Source organism: Ambystoma mexicanum, chromosome 1q (genome assembly GCF_040938575.1).
Source record: "Ambystoma mexicanum isolate Mex_15411 chromosome 1q, UKY_AmexF1_1, whole genome shotgun sequence".
NCBI lineage: Eukaryota > Metazoa > Chordata > Amphibia > Caudata > Ambystomatidae > Ambystoma > Ambystoma mexicanum.
The window spans coordinates 1,466,022,399-1,466,043,129 of record NC_090922.1 but is presented as its reverse complement, the minus strand read 5'-3'; the positions used below and the strand labels follow the sequence as shown (position 1 = coordinate 1,466,043,129).

Sequence of the window (20,731 nt, the reverse complement as noted above, 5' to 3'; positions counted from 1 at the left end):
GAATGGAGTATTTCATGGAGTAGGTTGTCTGAAGTCCCAGACAGTATACAGCTGGAATCACTGCACCAAAGGCCTGGCTACTTTCACCTCAGAGATCAGGTGGAACATGAACTCTTAAAGCTTGAAAAGACTGACATAATAGAGCAAGTGTGTGGTACAACACTCTGGGTGTCACCCCAGGTCATTGCATAGGAACTAAATCTAAAACAACTGGATGCTGCATGAAACTGCATTGATATAAGGTTGTCGAGCAAGGCTATTTGTAGGGAAAGACACCCGATTATTGTAGACCCGACGAAGTGTACCTCTTCCCAAAGATAGACCTCAATGCGCTTTATCACCAAATCCCTTTACATCTTGACTCCCACTATATCTGAGCTTTTTTGCCCCATATTGGTCTAATCCGCTATAAAAACCTAAGCTTTGGGGCAGCATATGAGGCTGCAGTGTTTTAGCATAGGATTAGGAATGTTATTGCAGACTTACCTGGCATGATCAATGTGAGTGATGACATTTTAGTTTACTGATTAGCAATCCCAGAACACATTGGTGAGATTGGCAAATGCTCAAGGACCAGACCTCACATTTCCTGAAAAGAATTGCGAGTTCCTGATCACCAAAGTGGAATACATAGGCGTTTCAGGCGCATAGTCTTTTTCATGGAGCACTGATGGTGGAAGACATCAAGGAAAGCTCTACCCGGTCATCTCAACCACATATATGTAGCTTCTTAGGAATTATTTCAATGCTCACTTTACCACTTTGAGCATTGACCAAAAAACACTGGGCCTCATTATGACATTGGCGGTAACAGTGCCTGTAATACAGGCACGGCTGCCTCCGGTGTCATTTTTTTCCAGCGCGCGCAAATGGGCAATTACCGGGTCACTGCGGCCCTGCTGGACCGGTAATGGCCCATTTGCGAGCGCCAGAAAAAATATGCTCCCCATTACCGTCATGCTGTGCTCGCGGGTGCTGCTCTGCCTGCCAGGTCCATCATGCAAAGATCATCACCCAGCCACTAGGACCGAGCTCTGTCTCCTATAAATATAGGATACAACATAACACCACGCTGTCGACCAACTAGGCCGCATGTGCGTCCAAACACCCAGTGGTGTTCCTCGACCCTATTGGTAGTGAGTAAAAAGCGACAGAAGCACACATTCACACCATTACGGTAACAGTGCTCATGCCCGTAAAAGAAAATGACCACGGCTATTGATAGTGATGACTGCATATACTTAGCCTTACAAGCTGTGAAATTCCGCCACTGGAACATATGCTTAAATGACATCTCACACTGAACCACGGCAGCAGCTACTTCCATGACAAGCCTGTGGCGAATCAGACATCTCCCTTCAATGAATGCGTGCAGGTTTTATCTTCTCTTCAAGCTCTGATAATAAGGACTTTCTCCATAGCTACTTCTACACTGCTAAGCAGCAGAGACTAAACGATAGTGCTGAAGAAATACACTTGTGACAAATATACTTGTGCCAGGCCTTGCTATCTCTTTTCGTACTGGTGCGTGCAATGAGCTGGTTAACAGGAATTGCTGAATAACTCGTGACTTCACCTCCATATTCAACAGAGACTCTCTGTTGCCATATATGGAGTTTCAGGAGACCACTCCGGTGGTGATTGTGCGCGATAAAAATATCCTTTAACATTAACATATATGATTTAGTCACCTATCTATGCCTGGGAGTGCTGGATATGCAGGTCATGATGGGTGGGTGCCACCCACACAGGTGTAAGGCTGGGACCCACGAGGGATCCCCATTTCACCACACTCTTTCCTAGGGTTGTCGCAGGGGAGTGTTGCAGGCGTCAAGACAAAGAGACAGCCTTAACATTGATAAGAGCCCACGGTCAAGACTAAAGCCATTGTGTGGGCATAGTACTGTTCTGAGAGTAAGCATCCCTGCTGCAGATAATACATACGTGACAAAGCATGTGTTTGCAGATCATGCAAAGAGAATGCTGTCAGCAGTCAGAAGATGCCACTCTTGCCCGGCGGAGCACAGCGAAGATCCACCACAGTGCTCTGCTGTGCAGTCACACATTGGTATGATTCCAAGATGGCGGATGGGTTTTAAAGGGTCTCAGTCCACTTCACCCTGCATAGTCGGGCAGGAACAGTGTAAAGTCTGCCACCATTTAGAGCTGGGTGCGGGTAAAAAGTGCTCAAGAAGAGTGGTGAAGGTGAGAGGTGCTGAGAGGAAGACAAAGTATGCACTGGAGAATGGAAACATTGGAGAAGGATGGAAGTAAATTGGATAGATTAAGGGGGAAGGTGGAGTGAGTTTAGAGGGAGACGGGAAGGAGATAAAGGAGGCTGGTGGAAAGAATCGCAAAGGACATTTTACAGAGAATGTGTAGGAGGATGGAAAGTGTCATGTTGTTATACATCCTCCTCGTTATGTGTAGGTGGGGCTAGGGTGGTGGCAGCCCATGGCGAAGTGATGTATGAAGCTAGACCTCCCTGTGTGGGCCTACGTTCTTTGCGTGTGCCGCGCCATCACTAATTGTTCCCGTGTGCCAGTCTGCCCGCCAGAAAGACGCTGACATTGGCGATGGGAGGGGCAGAGCCCAACGCCCTGACGGGCCCAAGAGCTTCAGGCACCATCCACAATGTTCGCCGCAAGTGCGGCCTGTGTTTTCCACCCGGCCCGGGTAGCGACTGTGAACGCTGCAGTCACTGCATTTGTCCACTGGGAGGTGGCAGTGACAACGGCACTTTGTCCCCTTTCCCGGGCAGCAGTGGTGAGCTTTTTTCAATCATTGCAAGGCCACAAGACACCCAGGAATAATGGGTGCACACCGGAGTGCCACCAACGGCTGGGCTATACAGCAGGGACCTCAGCACATGTGTCTTTTCACATGCAGTCAACAAGGCGGAAGGACTCTTGGACTGCCTTTGTGGGACCAGGCAGACTTCAACTGGCCAGAGTTTATAGAGGTGAGGAAGGGGACCTCCACACTGACCTAGGTACCCGAGGATTTTTCCACTTTACCAAGGGTTGTAGAGACAGTCGTTACAGACCAGCCCTCGCTTTAGGCACACCCATCTGTTAAGGATTGCAATCAGGCGACACACACTTGGGTCTCGGCCTAGAATGGAGCGCAAAACTGAGATGCTTTTCTCCTTATTTTATGCAGATTCAATTTGAGATGGTACACAACTCGTATCACACCCCTTTTTCAAATACCCCGCGTCTCAATAGACCGTGAACCAGGCTGGGTGGTGAAATGCAATATTTATTTATTTATTTATTTATTTTAAAATTCAAAAGAAATCATACCATTTTTAATATGGGGCATCAATCACCAATGGGGTGATAATCACAATGCGAATGGAATCAAGAGACTTGGTTACCCTTCTCCTAGAACATATACACAGAACAATTGAAATAGGAGCACTTTTTGATTTAGAAAAGATAGCACCCAAGTTAAGGTTTCTCCCTGCAATGTTCCCTCAACCCACAGATACTCAATTCTGAATGGATAGAAAGACACAACAGGCAATCAGGAATAATAGGCAGGAGACCGAATAAAATCCGACCTCCCCTCACAGAATAAGAGGCAAAAATGGACTTTAAACCCTTAACAAAGGCCTAAAATAGCAATCGGAAATGGGAAATAATGAATTAATGTGTGGTTAAATTATAATATACATATGTTGTATCACAATAGCATGTAGATTATATCACTGCCAATCACAAGGCAATGGATCAGCAAAAGGCATACAATTCGAAAATGAGTGGACATTTTAGAACAGATTGCAGCCAAATGACACATGTAAAAGTTGCATTTCTTTTCAATTCCCGCTTTGAATTACCCAAACGGTTTTCTATAGAAACGGGTGAAATACTCTGATTTGGAGTGCGGTTGGGGGATAGATATATATCACAGGGACATTCTAGAGTTGAAAATAGGTCTCTAGCTATGAAACTGGATGAGTTATGCAAGATATAAAAAGGTGCGCTTTGAGCAAAATGAAGCCGTGAAATAGGAAAAGAAATCAATTGTGACAGGAACAGTTTTACTCTAAACTAGAGTCTTCAGACTAGACCACAAAATATGGACACAGTAAGATCCAAGGTTGATTCGCTAATTCAACCCTGTCACCCCAGTGTTCAACCCTGGCGGAAACCAGTCTGATCACTCGAAATAGGACTAATGGTTTAGGATTACACGAGACAAAATTGAAAAGAAATGGCGCTAGCACTTTAGAAAGTCACGGGCAGGGTGCACAGATAATTCTAACAGTTTTAACAAGTTATCAGGATAAGGATAGGATGGCTTAGAGAGTGGGATAAGGACAAAGGCAAGACAAGATAGGTTATGGGGTTCTATTGGGTAGGGATTATACTCACGGTCCACTTTTAGTTTTGGGATTTTTGGACCGTCAACAGGTTCTGGTCACCACACAGCTGCGTGCCTGGCAAAAGAAAACAGCTGGGCCGTTCTGGTCACCGGATAACAAGGACAGCGGAATGGCAATTCTGGTCAGTGGATACGAAAGGTCAGCTGGATGGCAGGATTGCAGCGGGCATGCAGTTAGTGGGCAGCAAGCCAGTCTGATTTCAGGATGCAAAAGGTACCACAGCTTTCCCGTTTGGTTATTTGGGATTTTTCTAGATCAATAATCGTGCTGGAGTAGGAATCAGCTATGCTTGGGTTTTACAGTGCGGCAGCTACTCCATGCACCCCCAGTAATGTGCAGGATCATTGTGGCAGCATGTGTCCTTCACAATGTTGAAACACAGCGGGGCATACCGGTGGACATGGTGGTGCCCCCACATCCCCAACCACACGCACAGGCGCTGCGCATGGGAGGGGAAAGGACACTTGGAGGCTGCCCAACTGAGGCCCAACTGAGGTGCCCCTCACCTTTTGTAGCCTCCCAACCATGGCACAGATGTACTAGTACCAATGGGAGGTGCACAAAACAATTGTCCTGGGCAACTTGGGTGAGGGGGCAAGATAGGTGATGCAAATAGCACCCCTATGCTCCTGCAAGGCTGCCTGTGGCCCCTTAGGAAAAATGATGGGTCATGCAATGCTCATGCATCCCAAAAAAGCAAGAAAAAGAGATACGCGTCCCCTGTAGCCCACATGCATGTAATAAAAAACATGCAGTATGCTGTGGCAGCCAGGAACACAAAAAATGCATACGTGATCAACACGCAGGCTAGTATGACTGAAAAAAAGGGGTACGCGACAATCAGGGACACCCGTAGTGGCAAAAATAGCATGCGCGACTCACCGTCTGCCTTGCGTGTAGAAGAAGAACGCATAGCCAGCACCCATGCCAAAAGAAGAAGTACGCACTGTAGCCACTGTGAAGTAATCACGTGTGAACCCCAAAGTCTGGAAAACACACGCACCGCTCTCCACGAAAAGCATGTACAGATTGATGGAAACCCACGTGGGACCTTTAACCCGTGCCGAGGGAAACGCCCGCTTGCACGTTACATCACATACGCGCTTACGCGCTAAGGGCCTTACCTCCTGCCCAGAAGGCCGAATTACTGCCCCCCAGAGCCCCGAGCAGCCTCCCACGAGCCATCTGCTGCTGCCTGCCTGCCTGCTTCCACCATGCCCTGCCATTTTGTACCTGCACATCAGCCATCTGCAGGGGTCCAGTTGCTGTGACCACCCCTGCTAGAAAAGAAGACTCCCGACTGGTGTTCCATCACTCCACAGCCCAGCCCCAGGACCCAGTTGCCCACCCACACCTGCCTCGGGGTTTGCCATGTTGGGGCCCCCAGCCAGAGAGGCAGAGGGCTACCAGCTTCAGTGAAAAGGAAGTTGGTATCCTGGTGGAGCAAGTTCTGGGGCATTATGATGCCCTCTTCACACCATCGCGTGCCGACAAGGAAGGACGGAGGAGGATCTGGACGGACATAGTGGGTGCCATCAACGTGGAGGGGGTGGCAACCCGCGACATCAAACACGTCCAGAATCGCTGGGAGGACTACAAGTCCAGGACCCCCAAGACTTTCATTATGTTACTTCATTATGTTTTTAATACATTTATTCTAACTTCATGATTGGTGTTGTGTACTATCATTGGTTTTGTGCATGTCTCAATGAACATTGCCTCAGTCATGTGTTGCCACTGTGTGGCTCTGTTGTGCATTTATGCATGGCCATGGTGGTTCTTTTATGACTCTCATGGCATGGGTAATTTGGGAGTGGGTGCAGTGGATGGTTGCATGCTTGTACTGGGGGGCAGGTGGGATTTGGGTTGGCATTAGGGCCATGGGTATATTTTGTTGGGACATGTTGTTTGGTGGGCCATGTGTTGGGGCCTGCTGGGAGGTGCCCGTCAATGGGGGTGGGTGGGTGGGTGGGTGAGGGACATGAGTCGGGACCTGCTGGCAGGTGCCCGCCACTGGGGATGAGGTGTGGGATATGTGTCGGGGCCTGCTCGCAGGTGCCCGTCAATGGGGGTGGGTGGGTTGGGGGACATGAGTCTGGGCCTGCTGGCAGGTGCCCGTCAATGGTGAGTGGGTGTTTGGGGTGGGGGACATGAGTTGGGGCCTGCTGGCAGGTGCCCGTCACTGGGGGTGAGGTGGGGGACATGTGTCGGGGCTCACAGGTGCATGGTGCCATGTGGCCTGCCTGCGGGGCATGGTAAGGGGTGATGGGCTGCCTGCTTGGCATGGCCAGGGGTGTGGGGTGGTCCTCTGTGGTGTGGGCTGCCTGCGGGGCATGGGAGGTGGGGCGGCACACCCGGGAGGGCACACACTGCCAAATCTCGTGTAAAACTCCCTGCGCACCCCTCGGAATACGAGTACCCCGCTCGCGTTAGCGAAAACTCCCCACGCACCCCTCGGAATACGCATACCCCGCTCGCGCCAGCGAAACCGCGTGTAAAACTCCCCGCGCACCCCTCAGAATATGCGTACCCCGCTCAAGCCAGCGAAATTGCATGTAAAACTCCCCGCGCACCCCTCGGAATACGCGAACCCCGCTCACGCCAGTGAAATTGCATGTTAAACTCCCTGTGCACCCCTCGGAATATGCATACCCAGCTTGTGCCAGTGAAATCGCATGTAAAACTTCCTCCGCACCCCTCTGAATACGCGTACCCCGCTCGTGCTAGTGAAATCGTGTGTAAAACTCCCTGCGCACCCCTATTGTGCCCTTCTGATTCTTCTTTTTCTTATCCTCATACTTCAGATGTCTCCCCTATTTGATTCTCTCTTGGTTCCTCAATTTGCTGCAAAGTGTGCCTAGGGTGACAACTGTTTAGGTGATTAATATGGACCCATTTCTCTTCTATCAGTTCTCCTTTGGGGATGCAGATTCTGTAGGCGACAGGTGAAATTCTATCTACAATTTCAAAAGGACCCTGCCAGCTTGGCAAAAATGTACACTCTTTGGTCTGGTTCCTTTGGAAATTGTAAAAGGTGTGCAGTCATAACATGGAAAAAAATGTTGAATTACACAAAAATCGAAAAAATAATGTCGAAAAAAAAAAATCGCATGATTTATTTTTTTATTTTTATTTATTTTTTGGGTCCCGCATGTAAAGAAAAAATGGTAAGAGCAAAAAAAAACAAAAAAAGGGGGGTTGGCCAGGGAACACCCCCCATTTCGAACAAAAAAGTAATAAAAAAGATTTTTTTTTTCCAACATTATTTTTTTGATTTTTTGACTTTCGACATTTTGGTTTTCGATTTTATGACTATAAACCATTGTAAAAGTCTACCCTGGGGGCTTCATTACGAGGTAAGCGGTAAGGGGTTAACGGCGCCGATAAAGGCGCCAGAGCCATTAACCCCATACCGTCCTATTACGAGGTCCCCTTGCGGGACCAGCTCTGGACGTCTGGTTTTCCAGACGTCCTTAGCGGGTCCATCGAGGGGGCCAGCATGGTAACAACGGGCCCGTCATTAACGGGCCCGTTGTTAACATGCTCCCCATTCCCATTGAGCCTTATGGGGGCTCAAATGGGAATGGGGATGGTCCGGGTCTGGATTCCCTGAATGGGGAAATACTGGGCCCTCCAAGGTCAGAATGGCCCGGTATTTCCCCATTCTGGGATCCCGGACCCAAATTTGGAGGCAGCCATACCCTTGTTAAGGGCATGGCTGCCTCCAAACTCGTAATGAGGCCCAGGGCCTCATTGGTACGGGACCGGCACCGTTCATTACGGGCTGCCCTATTACGAGGCCTGCTAGCGGGTCCCGCTTTTCACGCCTGGTCAAACCAGACGTGAAAAGCGGGACCCGCTAGCAGGCCAGGATGCTAACAGCGGGCCCGTTATTAACTGGGCCCGTTGTTAGCATCCTCCCCATTCCCATTGAGCCCTATGGGGCTCAAATGGGAACGGGGATTGATATTTACTGTGTCCCAGAAAAGGGAAATTACCGGGTCCGCCTTTTCTAGGTCCAGGTAAAAGATCATTACCGGCGGCAGCCGTGCCCTTAATAAGGGCATGGCTACCGCCTGGGTCGTAATGAGGCCCCCTGTCTCCTACTTGGTATTCCTTTTTGGTTATTTTTAAATCATATTGAGTCTTCATCCACTCTGCACATCTTTCTAGATTCCGCTGAGCGTAAGCAAAAGCATGTTGAAGGTGTTTTCTTAGATTCTCAACATACTCATGAGTTTATCAGTGTCTGCTCTTGTGTTCTATAGAGCAGATGCTGAGGTAACACCATTCTTCGTCCAGTCATCAGCTTAAATGGAGACATCTTAGTTGCCGAAGAAGGGGTAGATATGATGGCCATCAGGACAAGCAAAATCAGATGTCCCAACTTGGCCCAGAGTCTGCCACAAACTTTTTTCGAATGCTCACAATGGTTTTATTGTACCTCTCAACTCCACCACTAGAGGACTGCAGTATGCAATGTGAAGTTTCCTTTTTACCCCAAGTATCTCCCACATCTTTGTCATCACTTCGCTGGTGAAGTGACCACCTTGGTCTGAATCAATCCTTTGGGGTAGGCCAAAATGCGAGAAGATGTGGTTGGTCATGGTGGTCAGTCATAATATCGAGAAACAAAATGTCGAATTACAATAAATTTGAAAACTTTATGTCGAAAAAAATGGAATTCTTTATTTTTTAATTTATATATTTTTTGGGGGTTCCGCATGTAAAAAAAAAGTTCAAAAAATTAAAAAAAAATAAAAAAGAGGGGTTATGAATATAAAACGTATTAAAAAAGATTTTTTTTCACCATTATTTTTCAATTTTTTAACTTTTGACATTTTTGCTGTTTCTGCCATGCAACTTGGGGCTGGGAGACATTCCACCCATTTGGTAAACAAGCATGTTACGGTTAACATGTACTTGTTCCCCTTAGAGGAGCGAATCACAGGCCTGATGAAATCTACTTGTAAATCTGCCCAAGGCAGTGTCACCCCTCTCTTCTGGAGGGGAGCTCGGTGTGTGAGTGATGTTGGCTGAAATTGTGCACACACAAGACACCCCTTCAAGTTTTGGTCAAGGTCCTGCCCCATGTGTGGCCAGTATGCAACCTCTCGTAAGATTTCTAAAGTAGTCTGAAACCCTGATGACCAGCTGTGGCCGCGTCATGGGCGTGACTTAGCATCAGGCTTCGGAATGAGGTAGGTAGCACCCACTGGTCAAAGCCAGATATGAATCACCTTACCAACAAACCGTCTTGGATTCAGAAAATTTTTGGACATTTCATCAGCACCCTGAGGTCCTCTTTCCCAATGTAATCGGTATCCGTCAGAGAAAAGTTCTCAGGGTCCTCAATGTGTTGATAACATGTCCCAATAATCGGATCCCCTTTTTGTGCTGTGATTAAATCAGCATCTGGGGTCTCCTTACTCCACTGGGCAGTTGAGAGTTCATTGTGGGCATTTGTCTGGGACCTAATGATAACAGTGACCTGGATTTCCCCCAACAGCGACTCGATCTCGAGGAGATCCCCCTGGATGGCTCTGGTTTTGGCCAGCTGATCAGCTAGGTCATTTCCAGTTTTGTCTGGCCCCTCTATTCTAGAATTACCCTTGATCTTCTTCCAATAGATGGTCATCTCACTAGAGGAGACCAGATCATCAATATTTTGGATTAGCTTGCCATGTTTAAGTGGTTTGTTGTTAGCACATAGCATGCCTCTGGTTTTCCAATTAACCAGGTGCTCCACGATCCCGTTTTGGACATAATCTGAGTCGGTGATTATGGCCAGTTTGTGAAGTTGGTGTTGGACGGCAGTGAGGATGGCCTGATGAACTGCCATCAACTCTGCCACCTGACTACTGCGGGGACCGATTTTGTATCCAGTGAAGGGTTGCGGGGCATCATTCACCCAGGTTTTTCCAATGCCGGCCACCAGTTCCTTTTCCCCATTGTTATCAACATGGTAGGAGCACCCGTCCATATAAACTGTGGGCATTCCCTCGCACTTGTCTTCTTCATAGACTTTGTGCAGGGAATTCAGGTACGCCTCCATGTTGTCCTGGGTTTTAAGACTTTCTTCCCCGAGACAGTTATCCCTGCACAATCATGCAAGTCAGCCAGACCTTGCGCGAGGGGACTCTTCTTGTTTTGGCCATATCTGACCTCCACAGGAAAGCCCTGCATTGACAGAATCCAGGAAGTAATTCTGGATTTACTCACATTTCCAGCCCGGATTCTGTCACTTTGAAGTTATTGCAAAGGCCGGTGTGGTGTCTCCACTATGATGTGTTCCCCCTGGATGAACGGGCAGTAATTCTTCAATGCCCACACCGTTGCCAGGAGTGCCTTCTCACAATCGTTGAATTTATCCTCCACAGAGGATAGAGTCTTGATTTCATAGGAGATGACCTTATTGACCTTGTCATGCTTTTGATATAATACTGCTGTCAGGCATGTATTCGAGAACCCTGTCTCCAAGAAGAACTCCTTGTTTTTGACAGGATAAGCTAGACAAGGCGCACATGAGAAGCTTCTTTTGAGTTGCTTTACTGCATTGGCTTGTTCTGGACCCCACTCCCACTTGACCCCCCCTTCAACAGATGGATCAGGGGTCTTGTGATCTCTGCGTAATCCTCAATAAACTTCCTACTGTAATTAGTCAGTTCAAGGAGGCTTCTTAGCTCCCGCAGAGTTGTGGGGTCTTTACGTTTTAGGAGTGCTTTCACTTTCTTCTCCTGGGGACAGAGACCCTCAGGATTTATTTCATGTCTCAAGAAGTTGACACGGGTGCTGCACCACTTCGCCTTTTGGAAGGATAGTTTTGCTCCGGCAACCCTCAACTGTGTCAGAACATAACGGATTTCCGCTATGTGTTCCTCCACAGCTGAGCTTTTCATCAAGACATCATCCACAAAGGCAGGGTTACCCCTTTCACCCAAGTCAGGCATGGCCTTATGTAGGAAGATGTTGAATTTGTTGCCGGAGTTGATGTATCTGAAGGGAGTCCGGGTCCACGTGTAAAGGTAAAGGCTAGTTTGTATTGGTCCTCCCTACTGATAGGCATGGTCCAGTACCCATTGGTCAGGTCAATGGCAGTGTATACCGTTGATGCCTGGATCTGGGCCAGCCCCTCATCAATGTAGGGGAGAGGCCATCGGGACATGTGGACCCGTTTATTCAGCGCCCTCAGGTCAGCACAGAGTCTCCACTGGCCATTCGTTTTTCAGATCCACAGCACCGGATTATTAAAGGTGCTGTGGACTGGACGAATTATCCCACAAGACTCAAGGTTTTTTGATGGTTTTCGTGAGGGACTCCATGGATGCGAGAGGCAAGCGATATTGCTTCACAAACACTGGAGTCATTCCAGGGTCCGTGGGAATTGTTGTATGGATTTCGTTGCGACCACAGTCATACGAATCCGCCGCAAAGAGATCTTGAAAATCTAAGGACACTTGTTTCAACTTTTGCTCTGGAGTCTCACATGCATCAGCTAGGTTCTTCAACCATTTGCCTGAAGCCTGGAAAGACTTCCAGTTTTTCTATCTCAGCAGCCTCCTCCAGCTGGGTGGAGAGGTCCCTGGTTAGAGTATTGACCTGGACAGAGGGGTTCAGGTAGGAGAGGCTGTCATTGTGGACCTGGAAGATCACCTCATCCTGCCTGATGTCACAGGTCACCTCTTCCTCAACGTAAGGGCAGGAAGAATACACCAGGAAATTCCCCCCTTGCCGCATGAAGATCCTGTCTGGTGGCAAGTCATTGCCACTATCACTGTCAAAGCAGTCATTGGGGATTGGTCCTACCAGTGCATTACCTAGATCCATGGAAAAATGTCAGTCATCAACCGTCATTCCAATAATGGTGCCTGCAGCCAAAGTGATACTCCTAGGGTCGCTGTTATCCATCAATATTGTAATGGTGTTGTGTTCTATATTGACCAATGGTGTTGGGTTTAACCCCAACCCCTGCTGTTGGAGATGGGCATTGATTGTTACGCTCACCTGATATCCCCAGCAGCGTCTGGTAGGCTCTGAGATCTGGAACCCTGGATGCGTAGTTGCCCAGTGCTGAATATTGAATCTTAGTTATTTGTAGGGTGAGCTATCCATCCTGTATTTCTTGTGCAGGGGCGCTTGACATTTGTTGGTGAGCTGCCTGAGTTGCTTCACTGGTGCAGTACGCCTTCCTTGGGCCCAGGCCTGCTGTGACCCCGAATCTGCTGGTAGGCAAGTAGGTTTGTTAATTGTAAGTCTTTGTTCTGCTTATGGTGGGAATTCGTTAATGTCTTTATCTCCTTCTTTTCAGGTGCGAAGGTCTTGATGCTGGTGTGCTGGATGGAGAGGCACGTTTCTAGGTAAGAGAAAGCGCGAAGCGCAGCGCCTTTATTGTCTTTTAAAGCTAACCTGTGTTTTCTTCTTCTTCTCCTCACAGGCAGTGGTGCTGCGAGTGGATGAGAGCGAGATGAAAAACAGGCCCCTGGAATCCGTTAAGTAAGTACAGCGCTGTGCAGTTGTTTAATATTGAAAGCGAACCTGAAACTGTCTCTTTTCCTTTGCAGATGTTGCTGTGGTGCTGTAGTGATACACAAAATTGCAAATTTGCCAATCAGGGTTTTAGATGACAGCATTAACTGCCGAAAGCCAATAGTTTATTCAAAGTATGTGCCAAAAATGCCGACAGTAGTCTGTTGTAGCACCTCCGTTACTCAGTAGTGAGCTACAAGGAATATGCAGGCCTAGTAGGAGTGGTAGGTCACATTATGCATGGCGAAGGCCCCAGTTCTGTAGCTAATAGACATTATTGGAGTGTTTGGAACATTATGGCACCTATATAGCACAGAGATAGCCAATCTTAAGCGCTATGAACACTAAGCTATGAGTGCATGCCTTTTAGAGCTTGCTCACATAGGGTTAATTCATCTCGACTTCTCTTAGAATATTCTGCCTTTCTAACTATAGCCCTGCATGGCTTCGTAAACAAATCCTCTTTTCTCTGGGAAGGCACTGATAAGACATTCCTGAGTTTTCGCGCAGATGGGCTCTAAGCAGGGAGGGGCACAGAAAAGGAGCACAGTGGAAATTCACAGAGTTGGGTTTTTCCATGAGCAAGCCTATATTTTGCACAGGGAAAGTTCTGCAACTGTGCGTCATGGACTGACAGCACGAGATTATAAAAATGCATGCCCACATGACTCAGGTGGGAGATCAATCTGTGGACTTGGTTCGAGCAAAATCGAGTGTCCGGAACCTGCTGCTCTGTCGGCACCCTGCAGTGCTGTCCTCTGAGCGGGGCTGGCTACAGCTAGCTTATGAGGGCCAGGATCTCCCAGTGCTGATTGAAGGGGTGTAAGACTGTGTTTCTCTATGTTTCTCTAAATTCTATGTTTCTCTATGTTTCATATTTCTCTAAGTTTTGTGCTTTGTAATCTTCTCTAACTTGAATCCCAAGATGTTGCTGAAATTCACTGTTTAGAATAAATGCTAAAACTTTTTGAAGGTGTCATTTGTCACTAGCATGAGTTCACTGCTCGGCACAATAGAACCTGTATTTTGGGCTGAATTGGGTAATTTTTGCTCTCAAGGGCTGGTCCCAAGGAAGATTTTCCCAATATCAAGACATTTGGTGGCAGCTTGGGAATTTGTGCAGAGCAGTGCCTTGCTGTGAAATGACAAATTGTGTGAGAAACACAGTGCAGAGTGATGAGCAGGCTGTCGCATTTCCTTGGTGGTCTCACTGCAGCTCTGAGACACAAAAGACAGCAACGTTGGTGTCGGCTTGCCGCGGCCGATAGCTTGTGTGGTTAAGACTTTCCCCTTCAGTAAATCAGTCGTGGCTGACTTATTGCTTGGGAACGAAGCCAGGGAGCACAAGGCAATAAAGAAGCGGGAAATGGCTATGTTTAAAGCGCTCCGATGAATGGTCAAGAAAGATTTATGTTCAATTAGGAAAGAATTTTATCATGCGGTTTCCCCAGTTTAAAGTTGTAATATAGAAATGCAAAGTGAGACGGAGTTCTCAACTCTATTCTGTCATGAGGGCAGGAAAATAGTTGCGAGGATTTGACATGCAAATTGTGAATAGATCTAACCATTGTGATTCAGCCCCAGTGTGCTAGCGAGTGGGGAGCTGTAATGTAAGGAGGCGAAGGTTCGCTTTTTAAATGTATGCTTTTGAAGTGTTGACATTCCTGAAGATAACGTGGGAATGAGCCGTGTTTAGGAGAAAGAGTAACAGCTGTGTTGACAGCCTAAAGGGTTTGTTTTTTGGCAACTGTGAATTCCATGTGCTGATGGTGCATTCTGTTTAAGGAAACACACTAAAATGGCTACATTGCATTTTAGCTGTGCCATGCTTACAATGGGTGAGAGACTCACTTAAAAAAGAAAGTGAGCGAATGGTATTTGGATTTTTGATTTTTGTGTATTGATTTGGAATTGCAGAATCAGTTTGCTATGGTTTGGGGGGAAAAGACAATTTATATTTTTCTAAATTGCCCCTAAATTGCCCCTGGAGTATTTTTGACTGTTCCCACGCTATGCCATGGATTAAAGTACTGTTGCGTTATAAGTGATGTATGTTTTGGTAATAGTGACCTGTTGACTGCGGTACATGGTGAAAAATGTTGTTGACACATTAATAGCCCACAAGCCATATAGAGTGTGGGTTGCTCTTGCAGAGAAAAACGTGCAGGCAGCTGCACTACACATGACATGTTTTGAATGCACTGAAATAATTGGTTTTAATTTGGCAATGGTTCAACAGAATGAAAAATCTGTGTGTGATAAGACAGCACAACGATTTAGTGGGTTGCGGGTTCTTTTGAAAGATCGCACATCGCATTAGAGTGAGTTTGTGAAGCCAAACTACAAGGTTACGAGGAAAAAGAAAAATGTATGCCTTTCAATGGGACATTGATCAGTTTAAAACAGGCTAAAAGACGCTTTGCTGATTTGCAAAATTACATGGAGTTGAATCTGATGACAAGAAAAGTGCCTCTTTTGAAAATAAGAGTCTTGCTGTGCAGAGCTTGTGCCTTGAAGATAACTTGCACTGTCTTGGGCGAGGTGCGTGAAAGAAAAAAAAACTGTTGGAGGAAGGCAGGAAAGCAGAATGCCGTGCTCCTGTTCAGTAAAATGGTGTTTATAAAAGCTGGCAGATATGGGAGCTTTTCTGAGTTGCTGAAGCAGTGCAGGAAACAGTTAATCTGGGTGAACTGTCTGAAACGAGTGCCTTCCATTGAAGCCGCCACAGTTTAAGAGTTATAGGCAAAGTGATATGCTTGCTGCGTGTGTATGCCGCTGCCATGTGCACAGGAAAGATAAACAATGACATTCCTGCATTCCATCCCCTGTGAGAGACACCGTCAGTGTGAGCAAGGACTGAGAAGGGGGGTGCAAAGACAGAATGCTAAAACAGAACTGAAGGCAATAATTGCTGTGAGTGAGAAGATGAAAAAGAGCGCAATCTACCTTACACATGCTGATGTACGCATGCTTTCTGACACTGGCATGCAATAACAGAGCTGATCAGAAGTAAAGAATTTGCCCAGTATCAACACTGGAAGGAAAACAAATGCTGCATGCAGAATGTCAGACTTGGCGCATCGCATCTGAACATTTGGGGAACCTGTGCATCTGTGAATGGGCTAAGAAAAGACAGCTGCCCATTTCAAGAGACATTGCCGTGCACGCTGCATCCCCATGCCCCATGTGATGTGAAGTGAAGAGACATTGCCGTGCAAGCTGCATCCCAGTACTCCATGTGATGTGAACTGAAGTAAAGCGCTGTGCACTGGAGAAGAAACCTCTAGGCGCTTTAAGAAGTGAAAATACACAGCTGGAAAAAATGCAAGCTACATTGCCAGGGCTGGAGTAACTGACAAAGACATTATGGCGTTCCAGATGGAAGCAAAACTGACAAAGGTAGCCGTTTTGCAAGAAGCATGCAGAGCGGGGATTTGGAGTATAACATGAACACTGCACATTAGCCATGATCCAGAAGCCTCACGGCTTAGTGCAAGAATGAATGATTTGTTGAAGCAAATAAAGAAACTGACTTAGACTATCGCGCTCAAAGGGGTGGCCCAAGGAATCAGCAGACACCCTTTGGGAAAATGACAAGTGGAAAACCAGAGGCTTGAAAGACACTAGCTGTATGGAGAAAAATAAACAAAGCTGCTTGTGCAACTGCAGGCGGTATTGGACTGAAGGACTTTACCTTTGAAATATGGAGTGATGCCAGCAGGGCAACCTAAATCAAGATCATGAAACACTGGAAGCAAGTTGGCGCCTGGCCTTCGTGATCGCTCTGGTGACAAAGAAAAGCATTGATCCATTGAGAAGTGCGACCTGGGTACTTATTATATGGCTTTTGTAAAATCACAGATCAGTCTGAAGTACCATTGACCAACTATGATCGCATTGCACAAATGAGTTTGTGACTAGGCAATTACACCCCGTATGGCTGAGTGTAAATAAGCCCCCAGTAACATGCAGAAGGCTGACAAATAATTGTGGTAGCAATGATAAAGTGTGTAGTTACCTGATGAGACTTCTGAAGGTGGGGGTGGTGTTAAGGGAAGGGGTGGATAGCGCTGATATTGTAGTTTTGATGACATCCTGATGTGAATAACAATGACATTGTACTTTTGATGAAATCCTAACATTTCTGTTTGTATTTTGCCTAGGCAAAAAACCAAGACAGTTGCGTGCCATGATTGGGGTAGATGTGTGCAATTTGCGGGTGACACTGATCAGTCAAGCAGACGTATTCTCAGAGAAAGCGAGTCACTGCGAGATGATATGTGAACTTTGAACCTGTCCTGCACCGCACTCAATGCTGCCAACATGCATGACGTATGAGGACATTTGTTCTGCAACCTGCGAGAAGTGTCCAACAGAGTAATAACTTTTGCTGAACTGGCACGGTGCAGACTTGGCTAGTTATCAAACATTTGATGCTGCACACTCAAATGATTCAGTTGCTGGAAATAACCTGGTTGATATGTTTTGCCTTTCTTGTTTAAAGTACTGTGGACAATGGGTTGTGGACTATGACATCATGCACCACAAACAGCTGTGTGACACAGCACTTGAATGCTAACACATTGAAAAATGGTTTTTAAATGCATTTTTGAGATGAATCTGAAAAAACAAAATGTTTTGCTCTTCCAACTGAATTGCTTTAACCAGAGATGCTTTGCTTTTTTGAAAAAAAAAAACTTCTACGTTGCACGTAGCCAGGAAAATGATTTATGAATTGTGTGGGCAGCAGGATTATGCAAGCAGGAGCGTAATATATTTTGAGATAAAATGAGTGCGCACACCAAAGTTAGTTGTGCACAGGTTAAGGTTCTTAATTTGTAGTAATGCTGCCAAGTGTGTGAGCTCTAATTTGAGATGGTAACCTTTGAAACACTGAATACTTTTACAGCCAGCCTTAAGGCGGGTAAATGAAACCAAGACTGACTTGATGTTTGATTTTATGACAGAGTGTGTGACACGGTTTTTGTTAAACCAACAAGTTTCATGTTTCTGTGGGGACAGCTGTCTCCAGCACACTAATGCAAAGAGTCACCTTTTGATTGTAGACATGTAGAATAATTCCTTGCAAAAGCGCTACAAATGAGTATACACATGGAATTGCTAGCGTACTGGCCTGGCACATTATCGGGCATCTTTTGTCACTGACTCATATGACTGGTGCTTATGAAATCCTAGGCCCAAATTTTTCAGTGAATGAATCCAACGATTTGTTTTTCTGGCCAAGAACTGCAGCAAGTGTTCTCGCCAAGATTTTATGGACTATAATTTGACTAAATGCATTTCACACAATGGTACGATGAAACAGCCACTGCCGGATGGTAGTACGGTGTTTGTATCTAAAACTAATATTGTATATGGTAGGCATCCCACTTGGAGAAGGGTATTCTCCAAGTCACACAAAGTAGAAACTGTGAACATGCTAGATTTTCCAGTAGTAAGGCAACATTTAAATTGTAGGCTGGTAGTGCACACCTCTATTATTACAGTGATACACATAGACATAGATTTATCACGAGGCAATGTTTCCTTAGTACCACCATGCTGCTACAAATGGAGTCCATTTCTATGGCCCATCACCAGAGTGCGCGTAGCTAGGGAGCTAGATTCATTAATTGCGGGAGCAGCGGGGGGTAACAGGAGCTTTATATGCTTTTGACATAGAAACTGTGCGCAATAAGCTAGCCACTATTGGTTCTGATGCCAGCTCTGCTATAAAACTTCTGGTCTAGTGTGGTCCACTAATAAGCCCAACACTGCTACAAGTATTGGCCACCACTTCAGATGGCAAAACTTTAGTTATGAAGAAATTTTTTCTGCCATAGGGCAGGTCAACAAGACTGCTAAATACACACGATGCATTTTATGGCAAACATTGGTAAATCAGCGGGTGTTGGATTTTCTCTGAGTGGGGGCGACCATCCTCAACCCACTGGCACACAGAGCTACAGTTACCAGCAAACATATGGATCAAATCGCTTGCTTTTGATTGCATGAATAACACATGCCATGCTTTAATGCAAATTAGTAGAATTGTTTTTATTTAGATAACCTGGTGCCCATGGGTTCACCTTGCTCATGAAATTAGATGGTTTTTGGTTGGGTTCCACATACATGGGGGAAGTGTCTAATCACACAGCCCATAGTCACGTTTGAATGCCATGGGATCAGGGGGAGGGTAGGCCCTTAGAGTGAAAGGCTGCCAGGTTTAGAATTGGTAACCATACATAAATGCAATAGTGCATTGTAGATTAGACTACACCGGATTGCCTTGATATTCTAACTGCATGTTGCTTTTTAACTGACAATCAGTTATACGATAATTATTTAGGTATTTTTGTGTAGGCCAGGTTTTGGCTAGAGTAAATGTCCATGTTCACTTTGTGTAGGTATTTTTGTGTAGGCCAGGTTTTGGCAAGGGTATAGGTCACTGTTCACTTTGTGTACATTTTTGTTTAGGTAGTGTTTTTACTAACCTTGCCTGCCACGTTGACTAACCGCTAGAAGATAGTTTGCTTAAACCTTTTGCAAAGCCCCAAGGTCTTTATCACTGCACTACATACTATGTTGATGGGTATTAGCCAGCATTGTCACACACACTTTGAATAGGGGTGGAGTGTAGTGATACACAAAATTGCAAATTTGCCAATCAGGGCTTTAGATGACAGCATTAGCCGCTGAAAGCCAATAGTTTATTCAAAGTATGTGCCAAAAATGCTGACAGTAGTCTGTTGTAGCACCTCCGTTACGCAGTAGTGAGCTACAAGGAATATGCAGGCCTAGTAGGATTGGTAGGTCACATTATGCATTGTAGATAGACAGGCATGGCGAAGGCCCCAGTTCTGTAGCTAATAGACATTATTGGAGTGTTTGGAACATTATGGCACCTATATAGCGCTTAGATAGCCAATCTTAAGCGCTATGAACACTAAGCTATGAGTGAATGCCTTTTAGAGCTTGCTCACATAGGGTTAATTCATCTCGACTTCTCTTAGAATATTCTGCCTTTCTAACTGTAGCCCTGCATGGCTTCGTAAACAAATCCTCTTTTCTCTGGGAAGGCACTGATAAGACATTCCTGAGTTTTCGCGCAGATGGGCTCCAAGCAGGGAGGGGCACAGAAAAGGAGCACAGTGGAAATTCACAGAGTTGGGTTTTTCCATGAGCAAGCCTATATTTTGCACAGGGAAAGTTCTACAACTGTGCGTCATGGACTGACAGCACGAGATTATAAAAATGCATGCCCACATGACTCAGGTGGGAGATCGATCTGTGGACTTGGTTCGAGCAAAATCGAGTGTCCGGAACCTGCTGCTCTGTCGGCACCCTGCAGCGCTGTACTCTGAGCGGGGCTGGCTACAGCTAATTTATGAGGGCCAGGCTCTCCCAGTGCTGATTGAAGGGGCGTAAGACTGTGTTTCTCTATGTTTCTCTAAGTTCTATGTTTCTCTATGTTTCATATTTCTCCAAGTTTTGTGCTTTGTAATCTTCTCTAACTTGAATCCCAAGATGTTGCTGAAATTCACTGTTTAGAATAAATGCTAAAACCTTTTGAAGGTGTCATTTGTCACTAGCATGAGTTCACTGCTCGGCACAATAGAACCAGTATTTTGGGCTGAATTGGGTAATTTTTGCTCTCAACGGCTGGTCCCAAGGAAGATTTTCCCAATATCAAGACAGGTGCTCCGGAAGGAAGTTTGGCGTAGCGCGATGGAATTCAGGTAAGACTGATGGAATTCAATGTTTTGGAAGCGCGCATTCTAATATTGTTTTTCCCTTTCTCGTTATTTCAGGTCG

General features: G+C 46.2%; 1 long non-coding RNA gene across 1 annotated transcript in view; it reads left to right on the top strand.

The window, feature by feature from the left end:
- Positions 1-20,486, top strand: part of LOC138549697 (uncharacterized) — a 135,552-nt gene extending 115,066 nt beyond the window's left edge. Inside the window, exon 3 of the long non-coding RNA XR_011293477.1 lies at positions 17,080-20,486. This is a non-coding gene — a long non-coding RNA (uncharacterized lncRNA). The remainder of the gene's footprint in view (positions 1-17,079) is intronic.
- The last annotated feature ends 245 nt before the right edge of the window (positions 20,487-20,731 follow it).